The 22,925-nt window shown below is 42.9% G+C and overlaps 1 protein-coding gene across 3 annotated transcripts in view; it reads right to left on the reverse strand.

Moving 5' to 3' along the window:
- LOC139469206 (FMRFamide receptor-like) overlaps window positions 1-13,990 on the reverse strand; it is a 100,276-nt gene extending 86,286 nt beyond the window's left edge. For 2 of the 3 annotated variants that reach the window (XM_071251341.1, XM_071251339.1), the window contains exon 1: window positions 13,497-13,990. The gene's annotated coding sequence lies outside the window, so the exon portion shown is untranslated. Of the gene's footprint in view, window positions 1-11,499; window positions 11,552-13,496 lie in introns of those variants that run through there. The other variant, XM_071251340.1, reaches the window with a different exon arrangement.
- Window positions 13,991-22,925: the final 8,935 nt, after the last annotated feature.

The raw sequence follows: 22,925 nt of genomic DNA on the forward strand, positions 1-22,925 counted from the left end.
ATCGTTGACAGAAGTCTGTGGACGTCGGACGTTTTACACCACCAGCAGGGGTCCAGGCACTCCATCATCGTTGACAGAAGTGTGTGTACTTCGGACGTTTTACTGACGTGTGATGTGACTGTGTCACTGACATTTGATGTGACTGTTACTGGCGTGTGATGTGACTGTTACTAACGTGTGATGTGACCGTGATACTAACGTGTGATGTGACTGCGTCACTAACGTGTGATGTGTCCGTGTCACTGACGTGTGATGTGACCGTGATACTGACGTGTGATGTGACCGTGATACTGACGTGTGATGTGACTGTGTTATTGACGTGTGATGTGACCGTGTCACTGACTTATGATGTGACTGTGTCACTAACATGTGATGTGGCCGTGATACTGACGCGTGATGTGCCCGTGATACTGACGTGTGATGTGACTGTGTCACTGACGAGTGATGTGGACGTGATACTGACGTGTGATGTGGCTATGATACTGACGTGCGATGTGACCGTGTCACTGACTTATGATGTGGCTGTGTCACTGACGTGTGATGTGACTGTGTCACTAACATATGATGTGGCCGTGATACTGACGTGTGATGTGGCCGTGATACTGACGCGTGATGAGACTGTGTCACTGACGCGTGATGTGACCGTGTCACTGACGTGTGATGTGACCGTGATACTGACGTGTGATGTGACTGTGTCACTGACGTGTGATGTGGCCGTGATACTGACGTGTGATGTGACTGTGTCACTGACGTGTGATGTGACTGTGTCACTGACGTGTGACTGTGCCCGTGATACTAACGTGTGATGTGACTGTGTCACTAACATGTGAAGTGACTGTGTCACTAACATGTGATGTGGCCGTGATACTGACGCGTGATGTGCCCGTGATACTAACGTGTGATGTGACTGTGTTACTGACGTGTGATGTGACTGTGTCACTGACGTGTGATGTGCCCGTGATACTAACGTGTGATGTGACTGTGTTACTGACATGTGATGTGACTGTGTCACTGACGTGTGATGTGGCCGTGATACTGACGTGTGATGTGACTGTGTCACTGACGTGTGTGATGTGACTGTGTTACTGACGTGTGATGTGACCGTGTCACTGACGTGTGATGTGACTGTGTTACTGACGTGTGTGATGTGACTGTGTCACTGACTTGTCTCATGTTATATGGACGATGCTGCTTTCGAACATCTTAGAGCCTGGTTTTTGTGTATGTACAGAAAGGCTGAAATGGCCCAAATATTCCGGTCAAACAAAGCCTATGATATGCAACTACCATCGTGGACACAACCTGTAATATGTAACTACTACCGTGGACACAACCTGTAATATGTAACTACTACCGTGGACACAACCTGTGATATGTAACTACTACCGTGGACACAACCTGTGATATGCGACTTCAACCGTGGACACAACCTGCGATATGTAACTACTACCGTGGACACAACCTGTGATATTCGACTACTACCGTGGACACAACCTGTGATATGCGACTTCAACCGTGGACACAACCTGTGATATGCGACTACTACCGTGGACATAACCTGTGATATGTAACTACTACCGTGGACACTACCTGTAATATGTAACTACTACCAATGTACACAACCTGTGATATGCGAAATCAACCGTGGACACAACCTGTGATTTGCGACTACTACTGTGGACACAACCTGTGATATGTAACTACTACCGTGGACACAACCTGTGATTTGCGACTACTACTGTGGACACAACCTGTGATATGTAACTACTACCGTGGACACAACCTTTGATATGAGACTCCTACCGTAGACACAACCTGTAATATGTAACTACTACCGTGGACACAACCTGTGATATGAGACTACTACCATGGACACTACCTCTGATATGCGATTACCACCGTGGACAAAACCTGTGACATTCAACTACTACCATGTACACAACCTGTGATATGCGACTACTACTGTTGACATAACCTGTGATATGCGACTACTACCATGGACATAACCTGTGATATGCGACTGATACTGTTGACACAACCTGTAAAATGTAACTACTACCGTGGACACAACCTGTGATATGCGACTACTACCAAGGACACAACCTGTAATATGTAACTACTACCGTGGACACACCCTGTAAAATGTAACTACTACCGTGGACACAACCTGTGATATGTAACTACTACCGTGGACACAACCTGTGATATGTAACTACTACCGTGGACACAACCTGTAATATGTAACTACTACCGTGGACACAACCTGGGATATGTAACTACTACCATGGACACACCCTGTAAAATGTAACTACTACCGTGGACACAACCTGTAAAATGTAACTACTACCATGGACACAACCTGTGATATGTAACTACTACCGTGGACACAACCTGTGATATGCGACTACTACCATGGACACAACCTTTGATATGCGACTACTACCGTGGACACAACCTGGGATATGCAACTACTACCATGGACACAACCTGTGATATGTAACTACTACCGTGGACACAACCTGGGATATGCAACTACTACCGTGGACACACCCTGTAAAATGTAACTACTACCGTGGACACACCCTGTAAAATGTAACTACTACCGTGGACACAACCTGTGATATGCAACTACTACCATGGACACAACCTGTGATATGCGACTACTACCGTGGACACAACCTGTGATATGCGACTACTACCGTGGACACAACCTTTGATATGCGACTACTACCGTGGACACAACCTGTGATATGCGACTACTACCGTGGACACAACCTGTGATATGCGACTACTACCGTGGACACAACCTGTGATATGCGACTACTACCGTGGACACAACCTGTGATATGCGACTACTACCGTGGACACAACCTGTGATATGCGACTACTACCGTGGACACAACCTTTGATATGCGATTACTACCGTGGACACAACCTGTGATATCCGATAGCAAGTGCAAATACTGTCAGCTTACCAGTCACGTGTCTGACCCCTTTCCCCACAAGCTCCACCCTGCATATGACGCTCCACAGTTCTTATGATCCACGACTTTCACCTCGTATCGAGACCGCTCCTGCTTATATCACCCTTGTTACCGAGGCCTAACAATGTTCGCTTCACTGACTGGCTGAACTTTGTTTCTGGATAAAGTTTCCATGTAAAACAAACAAATGCATGGTGTTTTGAACACGTACTTCTGCTGTCGAATTAGGCGGACCCGTCATTACCAGGACAAACTAATGTAAGTGTTCCGGAGCGTATTGCACCTACACGATAATGTATGTGGTCCGCAACTCCTTGCCACTACACAATAATGTAAGCGTTCCGGAGCCCATTGCCACTACACAATAATGTATGTGGTCCGCAACTCCTTGCCACTACACAATAATGTAAGTGTTCCGGAGCTCATTGCACCTACACGATAATGTATGTGGTCCGCAACTCCTTGCCACTACACAATAATGTAAGTGTTCCGGAGCTCATTGCACCTACACGATAATGTATGTGGTCCGCAACTCCTTGCCACTACACAATAATGTAAGTGTTCCGGAGCTCATTGCACCTACACGATAATGTATGTGGTCCTCAACTCCTTGCCACTACACAATAATGTAAGTGTTCCGGAGCTCATTGCACCTACACGATAATGTATGTGGTCCGCAACTCCTTGCCACTACACAATAATGTAAGTGTTCCAGAGCCCATTGCCACTACACAACAATGTAAGTGGTCCGGAGATCACTGCCACTACACAATAATGTAAGTGTTCCGGAGATCACTGCCACTACACAATAATGTAAGTGTTCCGGAGATTACTGCCTCTACACAATAATGTAAGTGTTCCGGTGCCCATTGCTACTACACAAGTATGTAAGTTTTCCGGTGCCTATTACCACTACACAAAAATGTAAGTGTTCTGGAGCCCATTGCCACTACACAATAATGTAAGTGGTCCGGAGCCCATTGCTACTACACAATAATGTAAGTGGTCCGGGGCCCATTGCCACTACACAATAATGTAAGTGGTCCGGGGCCCATTGCTACTACATAACAATGTAAGTGGTCCGGAGCCCATTGCCACTACACAATAATGTAAGTGTCCTGGAGCCCATTGCAACTACACAATAATCTAAGTGGTCCGGGGCCCATTGCCACTACACAATAATGTAAGTGGTCCGGAGCCTATTGCAACTCTACAATAATATAAGTGGTCCGTAGCCCTATTTATACTACACAACAATGTCAGTGTTCCGGAGCCCATTGCCACTACACAATGATGTAAGTGTTCCGGAGCCCATTGCTACTACACAATGATGTAAGTGTTCCGGAGCCCATTGCTACTACACAATAATGTAAGTGTTCCGGAGCCCATTGTCACTACACAATAATGTAAGTGGTCCGCAACTCCTTGCCACTACACAATAATGTAAGTGTTCCGGAGCCCATTGCTACTACACAATAATGTAAGTGGTCCGGGGTCAATTGCCACTGCACAATAATGTAAGTGGTCCGGAGATCACTGCCACTACACAATAATGTAAGTGGTCCGGAGATCACTGCCACTACAAGATAATGTAAGTGGTCCGGAGATCACTGCCACTACACAATAATGTAAGTGGTCCGGTGCCCATTGCTACTACACAATAATACAAGTGTTCCGGAGCCCATTGCCACTACACAATAATGTAAGTGGTCCAGGGCCCATTGCTACTACACAATAATGTATGTGTTCCGGAGCCCATTGCTACTACACAATAATGTAAGTGTTCCGGGGCGATTTGCCACTACACAATAATGTAAGTGTTCCGGAGCCCATTGCTACTACACAATAATGTAAGTGTTCCGGAGCCCCTTGCTACTACACAATAATGTAAGTGTTCCGGAGCCCATTGCTACTACACAATAATGTAAGTGGTCCGGAGCCAATTGCCACTACACAATAATGTAAGTGGTCCGGGGCCCATTGCCACTACACAATAATGTAAGTGGTCCGGAGCCCATTGCTACTACACAATAATGTAAGTAGTCCGGAGCCCATTGCTACTACACAATAATGTATGTGTTCCGGAGCCCATTGCTACTACACAATAATGTAAGTGTTCCGGAGCCCATTGCTACTACACAATAATGTAAGTGGTCCGGGGCGATTTGCCACTACACTATAATGTAAGTGTTCCGGAGCCCATTGCTACTACACAATAATGTAAGTGGTCCGGGGCGATTTGCCACTACACTATAATGTAAGTGTTCCGGAGCCCATTGCCACTACACATTAATGTAAGTAGTCCGGGGCCCATTGTCACTACACAATAATGTAAGTGTTCCGGAGCCCATTGCCACTACACAATAATGTAAGTGTTCCGGAGCCCATTGCCACTACACAATAATGTAAGTGTTCCGGAGCCCATTGCTACTACACAATGATGTAAGTGTTCCGGAGCCCATTGCTACTACACAATAATGTAAGTGTTCCGGAGCCCATTGTCACTACACAATAATGTAAGTGGTCCGCAACTCCTTGCCACTACACAATAATGTAAGTGTTCCGGAGCCCATTGCTACTACACAATAATGTAAGTGGTCCGGGGTCAATTGCCACTGCACAATAATGTAAGTGGTCCGGAGATCACTGCCACTACACAATAATGTAAGTGGTCCGGAGATCACTGCCACTACAAGATAATGTAAGTGGTCCGGAGATCACTGCCACTACACAATAATGTAAGTGGTCCGGTGCCCATTGCTACTACACAATAATACAAGTGTTCCGGAGCCCATTGCCACTACACAATAATGTAAGTGGTCCAGGGCCCATTGCTACTACACAATAATGTATGTGTTCCGGAGCCCATTGCTACTACACAATAATGTAAGTGTTCCGGGGCGATTTGCCACTACACAATAATGTAAGTGTTCCGGAGCCCATTGCTACTACACAATAATGTAAGTGTTCCGGAGCCCCTTGCTACTACACAATAATGTAAGTGTTCCGGAGCCCCTTGCTACTACACAATAATGTAAGTGGTCCGGAGCCAATTGCCACTACACAATAATGTAAGTGGTCCGGGGCCCATTGCCACTACACAATAATGTAAGTGGTCCGGAGCCCATTGCTACTACACAATAATGTAAGTAGTCCGGAGCCCATTGCTACTACACAATAATGTATGTGTTCCGGAGCCCATTGCTACTACACAATAATGTAAGTGTTCCGGAGCCCATTGCTACTACACAATAATGTAAGTGGTCCGGGGCGATTTGCCACTACACTATAATGTAAGTGTTCCGGAGCCCATTGCTACTACACAATAATGTAAGTGGTCCGGGGCGATTTGCCACTACACTATAATGTAAGTGTTCCGGAGCCCATTGCCACTACACATTAATGTAAGTAGTCCGGGGCCCATTGTCACTACACAATAATGTAAGTGTTCCGGAGCCCATTGCCACTACACAATAATGTAAGTGTTCCGGAGCCCATTGCCACTACACAATAATGTAAGTGTTCCGGAGCCCATTGCTACTACACAATGATGTAAGTGTTCCGGAGCCCATTGCTACTACACAATAATGTAAGTGTTCCGGAGCCCATTGTCACTACACAATAATGTAAGTGGTCCGCAACTCCTTGCCACTACACAATAATGTAAGTGTTCCGGAGCCCATTGCTACTACACAATAATGTAAGTGGTCCGGGGTCAATTGCCACTGCACAATAATGTAAGTGGTCCGGAGATCACTGCCACTACACAATAATGTAAGTGGTCCGGAGATCACTGCCACTACAAGATAATGTAAGTGGTCCGGAGATCACTGCCACTACACAATAATGTAAGTGGTCCGGTGCCCATTGCTACTACACAATAATACAAGTGTTCCGGAGCCCATTGCCACTACACAATAATGTAAGTGGTCCAGGGCCCATTGCTACTACACAATAATGTATGTGTTCCGGAGCCCATTGCTACTACACAATAATGTAAGTGTTCCGGGGCGATTTGCCACTACACAATAATGTAAGTGTTCCGGAGCCCATTGCTACTACACAATAATGTAAGTGTTCCGGAGCCCCTTGCTACTACACAATAATGTAAGTGTTCCGGAGCCCATTGCTACTACACAATAATGTAAGTGGTCCGGAGCCAATTGCCACTACACAATAATGTAAGTGGTCCGGGGCCCATTGCCACTACACAATAATGTAAGTGGTCCGGAGCCCATTGCTACTACACAATAATGTAAGTAGTCCGGAGCCCATTGCTACTACACAATAATGTATGTGTTCCGGAGCCCATTGCTACTACACAATAATGTAAGTGTTCCGGAGCCCATTGCTACTACACAATAATGTAAGTGGTCCGGGGCGATTTGCCACTACACTATAATGTAAGTGTTCCGGAGCCCATTGCTACTACACAATAATGTAAGTGGTCCGGGGCGATTTGCCACTACACTATAATGTAAGTGTTCCGGAGCCCATTGCCACTACACATTAATGTAAGTAGTCCGGGGCCCATTGTCACTACACAATAATGTAAGTGTTCCGGAGCCCATTGCCACTACACAATAATGTAAGTGTTCCGGAGCCCATTGCCACTACACAATAATGTAAGTGTTCCGGAGCCCATTGCCACTACACATTAATGTAAGTAGTCCGGGGCCCATTGTCACTACACAATAATGTAAGTGTTCCGGAGCCCATTGCCACTACAAGATAATGTAAGTGGTCCGGAGCTCATCACCACTGCAAAATGATGTAAGTGGTCCATTCTGTTAACCACATAATCCTTACAGTGTTCCCTACCACACTTTTCTGTTACAAAAAACCACCCGACAAATTATTAAATACCATGTCATTCATGCATACTCGCGAATTCGACGTCTGACACCTTGACGTTTTCAGTTCGCGCCTTTTCGGCTTATTCCTCGCCACTCGGTATCTTGTAGATTACGGAATGGGATGAGTGTGCCGAATAGCATCGGGATCAATTCGTAAAAAAGTGTCCGTAGACTAAAGTCACGAGACACCATGCCTACCCGTAACCTACGTAAGAGTCCGTCAACTATTCGACCCTTTTCATTCAGTTCCGTAACGTCAAAGGCATCACTTGGTAAATTTGCACTTCGTTTCACGTAGCTCAGTCGGTTAGATGTCGGGCTAACAATCCGTAGGTCGCGAGTTCGCGTCCGACGGATTCCCACAAAAACTGGTCGCTTGTCTTTGAGTCATGTGACCTACGGCAGAGATCGTTGTGGTGCTGTATTCTAAAGGTGCTCCCAGATGCTGGGTGCATGTCGTTGGATGATGCGTGTGTCACTGATGGATTCTGTGTGTAAGTGGAGATCAGATCCTGGGTGCAGGTCGTTGGATGATGTGTGTATCGCTGATGGATGCTGTGTGTTAGTCGAAAGCGGCATTTGGGAGCATATCTTTGGATGATGAATTGTGTGTACATGTTGATGTTGGATGCTGGGTGTATGTCGATAGCAGAACCTGGGTGTAAATTGATAGCTTAAGTTGGGTGTATGTCGATAGCTGAAGTTATCAGTGTTGCTGATGGATAATGATGTGTCGGTTTATGGATGCTGCTGATTGCATATCACTGACAGATGATGCGGGTCCTGGTTGCTGTGGTTGGTGGGCAAATCAGGATGTCGCTAGCATCATTGCAGGATGTAGAAACTTTGAGCATTGAGAAACCACTCAGCTCAGGTAAGGCGCCAAGGACAACAAACTGGGGAAATAGACGGATCTTATCCAAATCGTGTAGTAGCCAATCACTGCGGATTCAACACCGTGTGAGGGGGGTTGGGAGGGGTCATGCTATGTATATTTTCCAACAGTGCGTTGCTGAACACGCTGGGAGCTGGCGTTTGCATGAATACGTTCATGAAAACATTTTGGAGATGGCGTTCAAATTCGGCATATGATTACATCAGTCTGGAACCACGACATATTTTCTTAATATTACACATATATAATATATTACACATAACACACACAATTCATGTGTGGAACATACCACGGTCGTCTTAAACAAACAGATCTAGAAGCCTACAAAGAACATGCCTTCCGCAATAGGGATACTGTATTGTTGTTGAGCCCTGTCCAATCAGTATGTATAATGGTGAGGCATGTTCCGCAATAGGGATACTGTATTGTTGTTGAGCCCTGTCCAATCAGTATGTATAATGGTGAGGCATTTTCCGCAATAGGGATACTGTATTGTTGTTGAGCCCTGTCCAATCAGTATGTATAATGGTGAGGCATTTTCCGCAATAGGGATACTGTATTGTTGTTGAGCCCTGTCCAATCAGTATGTATAATGGTGAGGCATGTTCCGCAATAGGGATACTGTGTTGTTGTTGAGCCCTGTCCAATCAGTATGTATAATGGTGAGGCATGTTCCGCAATAGGGATACTGTATTGTTGTTGAGCCCTGTCCAATCAGTATGTATAATGGTGAGGCATTTTCCGCAATAGGGATACTGTATTGTTGTTGAGCCCTGTCCAATCAGTATGTATAATGGTGAGGCATTTTCCGCAATAGGGATACTGTATTGTTGTTGAGCCCTGTCCAATCAGTATGTATAATGGTGAGGCATTTTCCGCAATAGGGATACTGTATTGTTGTTGAGCCCTGTCCAATCAGTATGTATAATGGTGAGGCATGTTTTGTGGCATACGTATTAATTTGGGCCAAACGAAATGCATGCACCTCTGGGTCAGTAGGACAAAGGAGCAGTCTTCATCATTATAGATCACACCTGGAGTAATGAGACAAAAGATGATGTTTGGGCCCCAGGTTTATTTATCATACAAGAAATATACTAAGAAAGAAAAAGGAAACGCCATAATCGGGCAACTAATAATGGTGTACTCCAGTTCTATAGAACATGTATAGGGACAGTGATAGGGACCGTGATAGGGACCGAGAGCTCGGGCGTAGCCTGGTTACAATTGAAAGGTTGAGAACAAACAGTATGGTCATAATTTTATTTGTTTGTTGTTTTTTGTTTAACTCCGCTCTCAGTAATATTCCAGCTATATGACGGCGGTCTGTAAATAATTGAGTCTGGACCAGACAATCCAGTGATTAATATCATGAGCATCGATCCACGCTCTTGGGATCGATAACATGCATCAACCAAGTCAGCGAGCCTAACCACCCGATCCCGTTAGTCGCCTCTTACGACAAGCACAGTCGCCTTTTACGGCGAGCATGGGTTGCTGAAGACCGATTCTACCCCGGATCGTCACGTGTGGTCATAGGTAAACATACTTATCCTATATATGTGGGTAAGCAGTAAATCTAATGCCTATTATCAGGTGGTAGAACGGTTGATGCTAAAGTCTGTATAATGATGTGATGGTTGATACTAACCACATCCTAGCGGTATATCGGCAAATTTTAGCTATTTATTAAGTCTATGTATAACGGACAGTCCGAGACACGATGTTACATTTGATTGCGTAACACCTGGTTGTGGAGCCGGCTCACTCCCGACGGAGTTGTAGGATGGCTGTTGACGGCAGGCTGTGAAGTTCTTTGTCTCCTCATCAACACAGTGGCTCCCTCTCATCAGCAGGTGGTGTGCCAGATGTGAGCAACTTTGGTACTTCTTATAGCAAAATATAGTTAGCCGTAGAAATGACGATGTAAGATACAGGTCATGTTGGCTTATATATATAACTTGTAAGTTAATTCTAGTATCTTGAAATTTCAAGAAGAAATGGCCCTAAAAGGCTTCCGTAGGCATACATAACAGTACACCAACTCTCACCGTGAATTATTTATCACGATCCTCAGAGCATCTATGCGGACGTCATATGATATGTTTAAATTGTTGAATTAGTAATATTTGAACTCTCTGTAAAGATATCTGACATTACTTTCAAAACTTGATATTAAGGCACAGAGTGGAGCTGAAGGCAAAAACTGTGAATTGAAGCAATTACAGGAGAGAGATATCGGAACAGATTTCACTGAGTGAACCTGCCGCCCTGACCGCCGCCAGATCCGTGCACAAAGTAGTCAATATTCAATCACCGGCGGCTGTGGGTGGATGACAAATATTGAGGGGTGTCAACACGTACACTGTGGCATGGAGGTCACGGCATTGGCGAGGGACGTGTTCTTTTGGTAGAGTAAGGATGGGGATACTGTAGAGGCACGATATTGGAGGGAGGTATTCTTTATATAGCTTTTACTCCAATGTACCCGGGTTGGCAGAGCGTTGTCTGTCAAGTCAACGTCGGTTAGAGTCTCTAAAGGCAGAGGTGTCAAAAACTTAATATCTTACAATACACAGCTAATGCAAGTTCGGTTGACGTGACAAGAGTGAGTGAGTGGTGCACCCACTCCACCCAACCCCACATCCAACTGCTGTAGACGTAGCTAGTGTCTCCCGATTTACCACATTCTCCCGTCCCCCAAAGAGCACCTTTTAAGATTCATTAAGCGTCATCAATTACAGTCATTATCAATATGTCTTACCTTGCATTGCTCATGCGGGGATTTCACACCTGTACCTTTTCCAGTGTGTATTTTTCCAAAGGAGTTGGATCGCCATAAATTATACTTGCCCCTACCTAGCACAACAAGTAGTTCTGTTAAACCTTATCATTAATACGAGGGCCCTTTATCAGTCGTCGTGAACCAAGCCGAGTAGATTGTACCGTCAACACATACCGGCTTATCGAAAACCTTGGTTACTTGTACATGTCAATCTATGTTGCCGACCCCGACTGCCGTGTCTCTGCAGTGCGGATAGGGTACCCTTGGTTTGCAGCAACACAGAGTACTTAATGAACAGGATAACATATACAGAATACATCAAATTGATTATAAGTGTAATTCCGTCTCGTGTAATTTATTAACATGTTTACTGATGCTAGAAACAGTTTATCAGTGTTCCTGTTACGGAGAATGTACATCGATTTGAGACTGAAACTGTATGATGATGTGAGATGATGCAATATGGCTGAGAGCAGCTGTATGGCTGGGGGTGAGGGGAGGGGGGGGGGGGGGGGGGTGAGGCAAGGAGGCAGGGTGTTGCAACGCCTTCACGTTACCCCGCAATATGACCCCCTTACTGGGAAATGGGTCGCCCCATGTCAGCAGATATTGGGACAAGTAACCCGAGCTCCGTTCAGGCCATAGTGTTTCTTACTCTTGCTGACTGGGACGCTTCGTATTTCCTTATTGCTATTGCAAGCGGGAGAACATACGCCATTTACAATAAACACTTGGCAACATCTATGTGAAATATCCGTATAGAGTAGAGACTGGTATTACAGAGACTGGGGCAAGTGTCGTGATGGGACAATGCTTGATAAATCATAGTCTCATGACAGATTAGAATCGTTCTTGCGACGTTCTATGAAAATTCACGTCAGTTTTCCTGAATGAGTCATACTTGAACAGAATTTTACAATGGTTTAAGGTTTGCAAACAAAATATAATGTCGCATTTTTTTGGTGAAAACGTTCAGACTAGTTCTATCATAGTTCTACTCACAACATCACTGCCCCACAACGAAGAGTCCGCCCTAGCTGCACGCGTTATTCAGATCATCCCGTACCTATTACATTTTGAGTAGAAACGTTTTGACATTCTAGTTTGTTTATCAGAATTGCCGCATTATAATTGTTTTGTTTACTGCTATGTGTTAATGTTATGTGTTACGTTCCTCGGGGTGTAAAAACACGAGGGCATCACTCGTAAATACCATGCATGTTATGTCTCCTTCACTATCGTTTTAAATTTCATATCCAACTATGTTACAAACGCATTTTACTTTCTTATATTAAGCATGAACGAAAGCGTGACTAATCTTGTATTGCTAGCAGCGAACACGGTACACGTCAGTTAGGAAATTTGTCTGTAATCCAATGTACAAGGAGGGGTCTTGTTTTGAATGTTTGCCCTGTTAATCTGACAGTGAGACAAAATAGAATGTAAAGTCCAGCGTACAACCTGCCAAGATTTCCACTCGTGGTACACTGATACATAACACTACTTTTATAACAATCCTACATTTGCAAAGAACTGTCTATGAAAGTAATTTAATCGGCCAAGTATAAAAATAATGCAACTAAAAGCAGAGCACTAATAACAAGTATCATTCAGCGCTCTGTAACAACGTGTGATAGCTTGCAAATCACCATGTCCGTAAACTCGGGGAATCGACAGGCATCAGACTGGACTATCATATTACAATGAATAATTAACAATAACGTTCGATCGCAGAATGGAACTAGACTGACGCCTGTATGGGATGTCTTGAACCAATGTCTGTAACTGAAAGGAGGTTAGCTTCGTGTGCCCGTGTCCCGTGTGTGTGAACGTGGGGCATCTTATCCAGTCATCCTGTCAGGAACATATTACACGTTATCATGAGATGTAGTCCTGTCAAACACTGTAAACCATTACTGGTTATGAGTATGAACTCTGATCTCAGGGAGTGAGGGGTGCGACAGGTGAAATCTTACCTTCAACTTCTGTCGTAGCTCAGTGTAGTAGTCTTATTCAGAGTTCTGTTCTTGTCTTCACTTGTCACATTCACGGCTGACAGACACGGTCACATATACGTGTCAGGACTGTTTGTCACGAGGAGCAACCAGTCACTCTACCATCCCAGCTTGTACAACACATCCACACATCCTTCTCCCATTGCGCCACGCTTCGTGGAGCAGTTCAACTGTGCTCCTCCGCCGGCGTCTTCATTCAGTGTTCACAAAGTTAGTTCCCGAGGCAGTGTGAGCAAACTTTACTCTCTCACAAATAGCCAGCGCAACGCCTGTGTCCAGTTATCAGAAACAAGAGCTGTTTAATTCCTACAGCACGAGTCGCTATTGTTCCCTGACTAAACTCTGTATGACAAGTGGTCCCCGTGCCTCTCCCAGCACACTTATACCTGTGTATATCGATCCCGAGCGACCCTGACTCGAGTCTGTACAGCAACACTGCAACACGGACTCGCGTGTGTACCGTTGGCCAAAGCAATGGCACAGCGCGGGAAACAGAGTGCAGTCACCATGGGATGCCAATGGTTAGCCAGATTTCTGGGCGTGATGCAAGTTAACAGTTGGTTAACTTATCAAGTTGTGAAATGACACGGTATAATCATGAATAAGTCTGGATCTACTATAATCAGCGGTCGTTGACCGATACTTGAACAAACGTTTTCAATTGATATCCTCCTGTGAGATTTATTACGATTAACTAAAACCAAACAACTTCAGCAAATAACTGAATGGTCGGTTTCCCATCACACTGTTAGGAAGCACGTGTGATATTTTATCCATGTTGCCTTAGGGTGGTAATTTACTGTCAATTAAGGCTGAAGCAGAAATCTGGCAGCTGCCTTCTCGGTGAAAGGTAATGACTACAGTTAAGAATTCAGTATTTATTATACGTGCACGGCGTTGTATACACTTCAAACAACCCGAGCTACAACTTCCCCCATCACCCCTCCCTTGCCATCGCTAGCTTGTTACTCAGATTCAATTACAGCGTCTCTTCCAGGGCATGATGAAGTAATACAGCTGCCACATACACTAAAGCAAATCACAACAACCCATGCTTTTTGAAAGAAGCGCTAACGGGATCGGGTGGTCAGACTCGATGACTTGGTTGATGAATGTCATCGTATCCTAATTGCGTAGATCGATGCTCAAGAAGTCAATAACTGGATTGTCTGGTCGAGACTCGATTATTTACAGACCGCCGTCATATAGTTGGAATATAACTGATTTCGGCGTTAAACAACATACGTTTAAACATGAAGAAAATACCCAATGAAAACACTCCTGATATCACATTAGTCAATATATGTCTTGGCGGCACGGGCAACGCTTTGCGTGTTGTGGAGTTTTATCAGACAATAATAATGAGTACCAACAAAGAAATCATGAAACGTTTAACCAATCGTTTTGTATATTCTTTAGCATATATTCCATTTAAAACTATATGAGTTGAAATCCTCGGTCAAATTAAAGTAAACAAATTAGTTAACCGATGTAGTGAACAAGGGTTACATAGAATGACATTACATAGTAACTGATATCCGATGTGGAGAACAAGGGTTACACAAAATGACATTAGATAGTTAACCAGTGTAGAGAACATGAGTTACCCCCCGTATTACACTGTTGAGGGCTGTAAGTCATAAATAGTCACAAATACAAGGGAATTATATAGTGCGAGATGGAGTGATATGTAGGGACTTATACAGTGACAGTGATGTAAGGCAATTGTTAATCCATGTTGATGCCTTAGACATTACAAAGTTCCCCAGTGTTGGAAAACAATAGATTCTGATAATTAAATTACATATTTAATATCACACTGACATGTTTCTGGCTAAAACAGAGGATTTGAATCATCCCCGAGTATGAGCGCCTTTCATAGGGAGAGAACACAGTTTATGTCACTTTAAAGGAGAAAGTTATAATTTAGCGTAATTTATTTCCGCACACACTTTTTATCAAACTTCGATTTATATTTGTTTCGACCTTTTCTGAATACAACACACACATAACCAGTTGATAGAAGACACAACTGAATGTTTGCTTCATCGGCGAGTGTATCTTCCTTATTTTACTCAGTATATCTATCTACGTGCATCACAATTTGTTCTCTTCATCAAACAGAACATATTTTCAGATGAACGCTGCCGAAGTATTTACAGAAGCATTTTACCATTTGACGTATTTCGATTACAGTGGAACCATTAATGTAAACGTGACAATCATTATCGATATTCGGAAATAACATGGAATGCTTTTGCTGTTCTTTTGGAATTCCCTTGGCCCTTGGGTGTGTCACACATAAAATTACCACAGAACTCAAACGGAATTTTAACGATCTATATACATAATAAAATAAAATTCAAACACTTTCCTCAATATTCCACGCTCATACACTCGATTACTCCCACACTGCCCACACTGCCAACACAGCTTGCTCACTCTCTCGTCATCTCTCATACGGCTTCAATACTTCTCAATCATCACCCCCGTTACTATCGTACTCCTACTTCCCATCTATGATCAAGTTCTGTAGCAATTATTGCAACACATTTACAGTTGACGTGTATACACCGATTCACGTCTCTTGAATCACAGTCCACCTCCAGATGTCACATATTCGTCTGTCACACAACCGTCACTTTCTGATTGTAAGCATCCCGTACACCCTGACCGCGCCGAGCTACGCCCTCGCGTCGCTTGACCGCGAGCTGCGTCCATACGTCTTGCTACGAGTCCCGTGCCGGTCCATGCTACGAGTCCCGTGCCGGTCCATGCTACGAGTCCCGTGCCGGTCCATGCTACGAGTCCCGTGTCGGTCTACGCTTCGAGTCCCGGACACTACACAACCAAAGACATTATTTACAGTGTCTGATACCATTCATGTAACAACCAGGAAATGGGTTTACATATATGGGTATGACATACTGCATATATTCACAAATTATTCAAGATGACATAATACGTACAATCAATATAAGCAATATAATCAATAAAAGTATAATACTCACGCCACCGAAGCTAGGGACATCATATCCAACCTGGTCAACGTTTTTTCAGAATAAAGATACAAATTGCCGAAATGTCATGTTACATGTACAAATCAAGCAAAACATGCAAGCCTGTCCACTCACTTCAACCAGCTCACATAACTTCATTCTACTTCGCTATAACCACCAGGCAGCTACTTCCGAGCGAGGGTGTTTTGCCAGATAAGGAGGTATTTTTTGGAATCGACTTGTACTGTGTTCTTTATTTGTAGTGAAGAATGTTCCCTATATAATCACATCAATCCCTGTTTATATGCACCCTGTTTGTCCCCAGGAGTAAAATACCCCACGGTAAATACACCCACGTGGGCAAAGGGTAAAACGTACTTCTGTTTATATTCACTAGTATACTGGGGGTAGTTCATTATAATATAAATATATGAGCTCTTTTGAGTCAAGACAATAGAGAGGTTTGGACGTTGTGCAACGTGTGGTACAGGCGTTTGCTTTGCAACAAGGTCGTCCTTTCTGAAAGAACGATTAATCTGGATGAAGGAAAATGCAGAAGCTGGAGGAACGGTATTGTTTTAAAAACATTATAATGTGTCAAGCCGTATTTCAAGTAATCTGCCTACAAATGGAGCCAAATTTGCGGTTTTTTATCAGAAGTTAGAGAAACCTTGACCACTGGACATCGCGTTACAGTAGCTGTATACTTCTTGGCCACAACAGTTGAGTACCGAACTATCGGTAACTTGTTTGTAATAGTCAGGTCACAATGTCTATTTACGTCCATGACGTCTGCGAAGCCATGTATCAGCAAATGTTCAATGAACTTGTCAGATTTGCACGTGGTAAAGCCTTGGGGGAGATATTGATGGTTTTAGAGTGAGTGAGTGAGTATGTTTTTACTCCATTTTCAAATTATTCCTGCAAAGTCACAACGGGGGACCCCAGAAATGGGCTTGGTTGTATAGCCAAATGGAACTTTCCGAACTATACAGGAGCAATTGATACTACACATGTTCCCATTATTGTGCCAAACTATTGCCATGCTGACTTTGTGAACGGAAATAAAAGGGTGGTGCTCCATCATTATGCAGGCTATGTGTGATGATAATTACCGATACGCAGCCTACCCGTTGTGCTCCCGGCTCCTGAAAACATTTGCGAATAGGGGACAGCATACAGCAGAACAGTCGTACTTCAACTACCGTCTTTAAGTGCTCGTATGACGATTGAAAACATATTAGGATTGTTTAAAGGGAGATGGAGGCGTTACCTCAAGAGGGTTGACGTTTATTTCGCATCAACCCATGTGGCTGTAGCTGTCGCACTATACAACCTGTGCGAAAACAAAGATCAGCCCTTCCTACCAGACTGGCATGCTGCATTCTAAGATGTATACACAGTCCAACCAGGAACCACAGACGACGTAGGGATCCTACATGCAAGTGGCACCGACATCAGAGATGCACTGAACCTTTAGTTGTGCAAGGTCTGCAATTAAAGGAGAACATAGACAACACATGGACAATTTAATTGAAATTTAAGCTGAAATGACATGTTGTGCTTTGACAACAACTATGTAACTATGAACAAATCCTCTGGAGCGAAGTTTTCATATTTCTAAATAGACAAGGGTGTTGCAAGATAGGGTTTCCGGTAGGCCAAAGGTCAAAATACGTTTATATGCACATAATATCCCCCTTGGGTACATTTACCCCTAGGGTAAACACATTTGTCCTACCAAATATGCCAATATGGGTGAAATACCCCAGAGTTAAATGAATGCATAACAGGGGGGTTAAACATCACTTTATCACAAATTGAGCTCAGAATGCACAGATATTAACGTAATGTTAAATGTATGTCTTTGGGCAATTTCTATTGGTCATGCTAGAATAGGTACACATATATATGTATAATGTGTTGTCAACGTAGTGATATGTTACAACGTAACTTGCACTTAAGATTTAATTCATATAAGCGCCGTCAAATCGAAAGGTTGTACATAACTACATATATATTAAACCCACATCGCGTGCTTATCCTGAATAAATAGCCCCTGGCTGTAGAGGGGCGAATGGATATACACCATACTGCATATAAAATACCATTGCAGAATGTAGGAGCAGGTCGTGTGGGGCCTATACCTAATACAGCGGGGGACAAACCGTACTCACGGGAAAGAAAACAGAGATCCCAAATACCAGAAACGGACCGAATGAGTGTGAAACAAGCTGAAGACAGCTGTCACTCTTCCTAAAATATTGATGTGTTTAAATCAGTTCATTTGTTCATGTTAAGGACTAAACGATTTGAGTAATATTTAACACTATAGAAATAGACATATATCTGCCCTCCGCTCATCTTTCCATCTTTCTCTCATTATTTCTTAATATAAAATGTGCAACAGGTCATTTTAATTTGTGCCTGATTAATTTCATATAAAATAAAACATTTCTAAAATAATTACAAGATAATTATATTGTTTGTATTATGAGAAAAGAATTATTCAAATGCCATGACAGGGACATCGAGACTACAGAAATCCATTTCACACTTTAATATGCAACTGATCGTCATACATGATTCGTGAGCCATGAGAGGTTGACAAGCCCACGAGTGTGGGCTATCAAGAAAAACAATGACAGAACTTCATTATACACAAGGACATTCAGATGCTGTGGACTGCGACGATGCAGCTGTCATGCGTTAATATAAATGTGGTATGGCTGAGGGATGTGCCTTATAATAGAATTAATAGTGCGGATCGAAACAGATAGCTATGTAAATAACATATAATGTTGTTGCTTAAAGCAACGTTTGTCGGATATTGAACTACTCCACTAAACATCTCAGACCTACAATCTCCCTGCGGGCTCTAATTGAGGGAATAGCTTGTCTCTTGCGACACATAGCTGAAGCTTTAAGAGATTGCTGGACATATTCCAGAACCATGTTGAAGAACAGGTAATCAGATTGTTGTGTGGGGAGAGTAAATGTATGACAGCCAGCCAGTGGCACGTGGCATATAACACGAACACACACGCAGAGAGAGAGAGAGAGAGAGAGAGAGAGAGAGAGAGAGAGAGAGAGTGAGAGAGAGAGAGAGAGAGAGAGAGAGAGAGACTAATACCTTCTTACTTTTACAAAAGGACAGATCAAGTAAGATTTTTTAACATATTCTTAGTGCGGTAGAATTCTGAACATTCAAGGAAGTAATAGAAAATCCCCTGTTTCAATGGTACAGATAGTGCATTTACCATTGTGTATCCTTACATCTCTTCTTTAGTTGTGCGCCGTACGAAACATAACTTCATTTCATTGGATTATGAATAGGGTATGGTGACAGGTGTTTGCGTATCCTGCCCAACCGGTGACACACGTCGCAAACACATGCAAGACATAATTTATGTCAATGATGCGTCAAAATATTGAAATGTCTCCACATGCCTACCATACTACCTTTTGAAAGAGCGTGGTCGATTGAACCTCAAAAGAGGTGAAATGTAGACACCAAAGGCTGGAACTGATGGAATATTGCTCGACATAAAGGGACAGTTGACAATTGGGAAGTTGAAGTCACCTCTTTTGTCGTACAGTCTTGTGGAGAGTATTTTGTCGTTTTGAATCTTTAGTCATAGATCTAAGTATGAAACAAGGTAAGGCAGTTTCGCTGGTCTCTTATATGTCTAGTTCATAAATCAGAGAAAAGGAATTGGCTATTTGAACAGTATGGAACGACATCAGATCATAGATATACCTGAAGCTCAAGTTAAACTTCTTTCTTTGATTTTGCCAATCCGAGCAGAAATTCCGATTCATGGGTATAAGAAAACAAGTCAGCAAGAAGGGTAGCACAACTGGTGCTCATGGGCATGCTTGCTTCTTGCCCAAATGTCTCATACCAAAATTTCAAACAGATCTTGTCAAGTGTTATCCAGAGCAACACTTCAATTATTTTTTTTCAGATGACCTTTGTTTCCAATTTTGCCAATATACACTGTACGAAATTAACGCTATACTGTGGAAGTACGTTCAATGTTTCCATGTTATAATATAGTAACAAAAACAGATAAGATTTGCAGATGGAGTGCCAGAGCGCTGTAGCATTCTAGCCATGTCATTACCTCAGCCAGGTGGTAAAGTACAGATTTCTAGCAATGACTGTATACCCCAGGTGGTGAAGTACAGATTTCTAGCAATGACTGTATACCCCAGGTGATGAAGTACAGATTTCTAGCAATGACTGTATACCCCAGGTGGTGAAGTACAGATTTCTAGCAATGACTGTATACCCAAGGTGTTGAAGTACAGACTTTGATACAGTTCTTCTGCCTGGCAGATACGAGAAAGGCGATACAATTCTCTCGACAGACCCTGGAGAGTATGATAACTCTTCTGGTAGACACAAAGGTATGATGCAATTCTCCTAACAAACCCAAGAACACGATATAATTATCCTGTGAAAATAAATACAAGGGAACGATACACGTCGCGTGGCAGATACTGGACCGCGGCACAGTACTGATAGAGAGGTGTAAGTTCAGCTCTACCCACAGAATTTGTCACCCAGACTCTATAGAATAAATTGAATAAGGAATTCAAGTCCAAATCAAGTCTAAAATGATTTGGCAAGTCTACATTGTCTCTGCTCTAGGATTATTCTGGGCTCCATTTGGATTATATTTATTTGTAGATATACGTTTTTAAATGAAATAACTTTATTTTTGGGACTAGACGTCAGTCTACCACAGAATGTAAATGACGAAAACAGTCTCATGATAGATGTCCGGTGTAATGCGTACAGCAATACAATAACGGGTATATAAAGTCATGCGTATGCAGAATCACTAATTCTATTACGTGGAACAAAGGATCGCCTCACCATGCGCACACTAGCACAGACATACCATGAACTCCATCACCAGAGGTAATGTCTCTACTAGTGATGCAAGCGGACTGTCAATCACCTACATGATGTACAAGCGACGTGGCAGCAGTGTGTCCTGCTGGGCAGCACCACATACTGACCAAAGGTGAAATAGGTATCAGTGATCCCAAGCTTAATGTTTTGTATGACTTTTTGTATTGGTATAAAAGGATAAGCGTTCCTGAAATCTGCAATAAATTATAGAAATTGTATTTCCTTTCAGCAATTATGTTTAGCAAGCAGTCGCACTACTTCTGTTAGTTGTCCCTTACAGTTTGTTCTCTTTACATTTAGGAGAAAGAACGTCAGACATAAACAGGGCCGTACCTACTATAGAGTGCTGGTAATATCATCACGTAATCGACTATGTAATATAGCCTGTGCATTCTCCCGTGTGTAGACCCGAACTGAAATGTCACTCCGGAGGCGTAATTAGACGTGCTGATTTCACAGGAGATTCAAGTTCTCCTGCCACAATTACATACGTCACATAAATACCCATCGAGTAGGGGGCAGTTAGCCGTGAAATAAACACCCATTCCCCGAAGCAGTGTTTATCATGTAGATTCCTGCCTCATTGGAGTCCTCTCTTTGAACATGGTGCATTAACTGCTATCGCAGCTCTCACGCGCTAATCTACGCTCAGTAAGCAGTTTTCGATCTGTCAAATACGTAATGCAAATTAAAACCATTTTATAAATCACTTTGTGTATTAATTGACGCCATATACTTGCAGAAGACAGAAAAGAACGTTATTAACATTCAGACGCTACACAACAGAAGAAGATAAAAATTGCATTTTCAAGTTGCTGACAGGGAAAATATATAATGCATACATGACATATACATCTGTAACTAATAAGTGGGCAATCGACATACAGGACTTCTAGGTTATGGTAATTATATTGCTGTTGACGGTATCCATGATATCACTTCCTTTTGATACAGGCATTGCAGTCACAAGAGTCAAGAGTCGTGTCATCAAGCATACTCTAGAGCGTAAAAGAAAAGCGTGAATATCTGAGTATGCTAATCCTTGCATAGATATTCATATGTTCCTGACATGTTCAGTGTTTAATATAGCATATTTCACGAAATCATAACAATGAAACTAAATATCCAGAAGACTCAGTTAAAACGTCTGTCTTTGCACATAGCACATCCATGTTCTCCATTTACCCTACCCCATTTAACATTTTTTCCAACATCATCTAAATAATTAAGTACATGTAGGATCCTTGGCTTTTGCGAGTCTATAATATTTGGCAAGTCTAGATTACATCAGGGAAATGAAGACAGTCTAGTCTCTGGGCTTCTGTTTATCATATTTTATAAATTTAATTTAAGAAAACCACTTTGTGTTTTTGCTGTAAAACAGTACATTTCAGAGACTGGATGTTAGCCTACTTCTACAGCACTCAAAGTCAACATGGAAATTGCCTGTGCAAACAGACGCTGATA

This window comes from Haliotis cracherodii, unplaced genomic scaffold (genome assembly GCF_022045235.1).
Source record: "Haliotis cracherodii isolate W230 unplaced genomic scaffold, xgHalCrac1.p SCAF_2, whole genome shotgun sequence".
NCBI lineage: Eukaryota > Metazoa > Mollusca > Gastropoda > Lepetellida > Haliotidae > Haliotis > Haliotis cracherodii.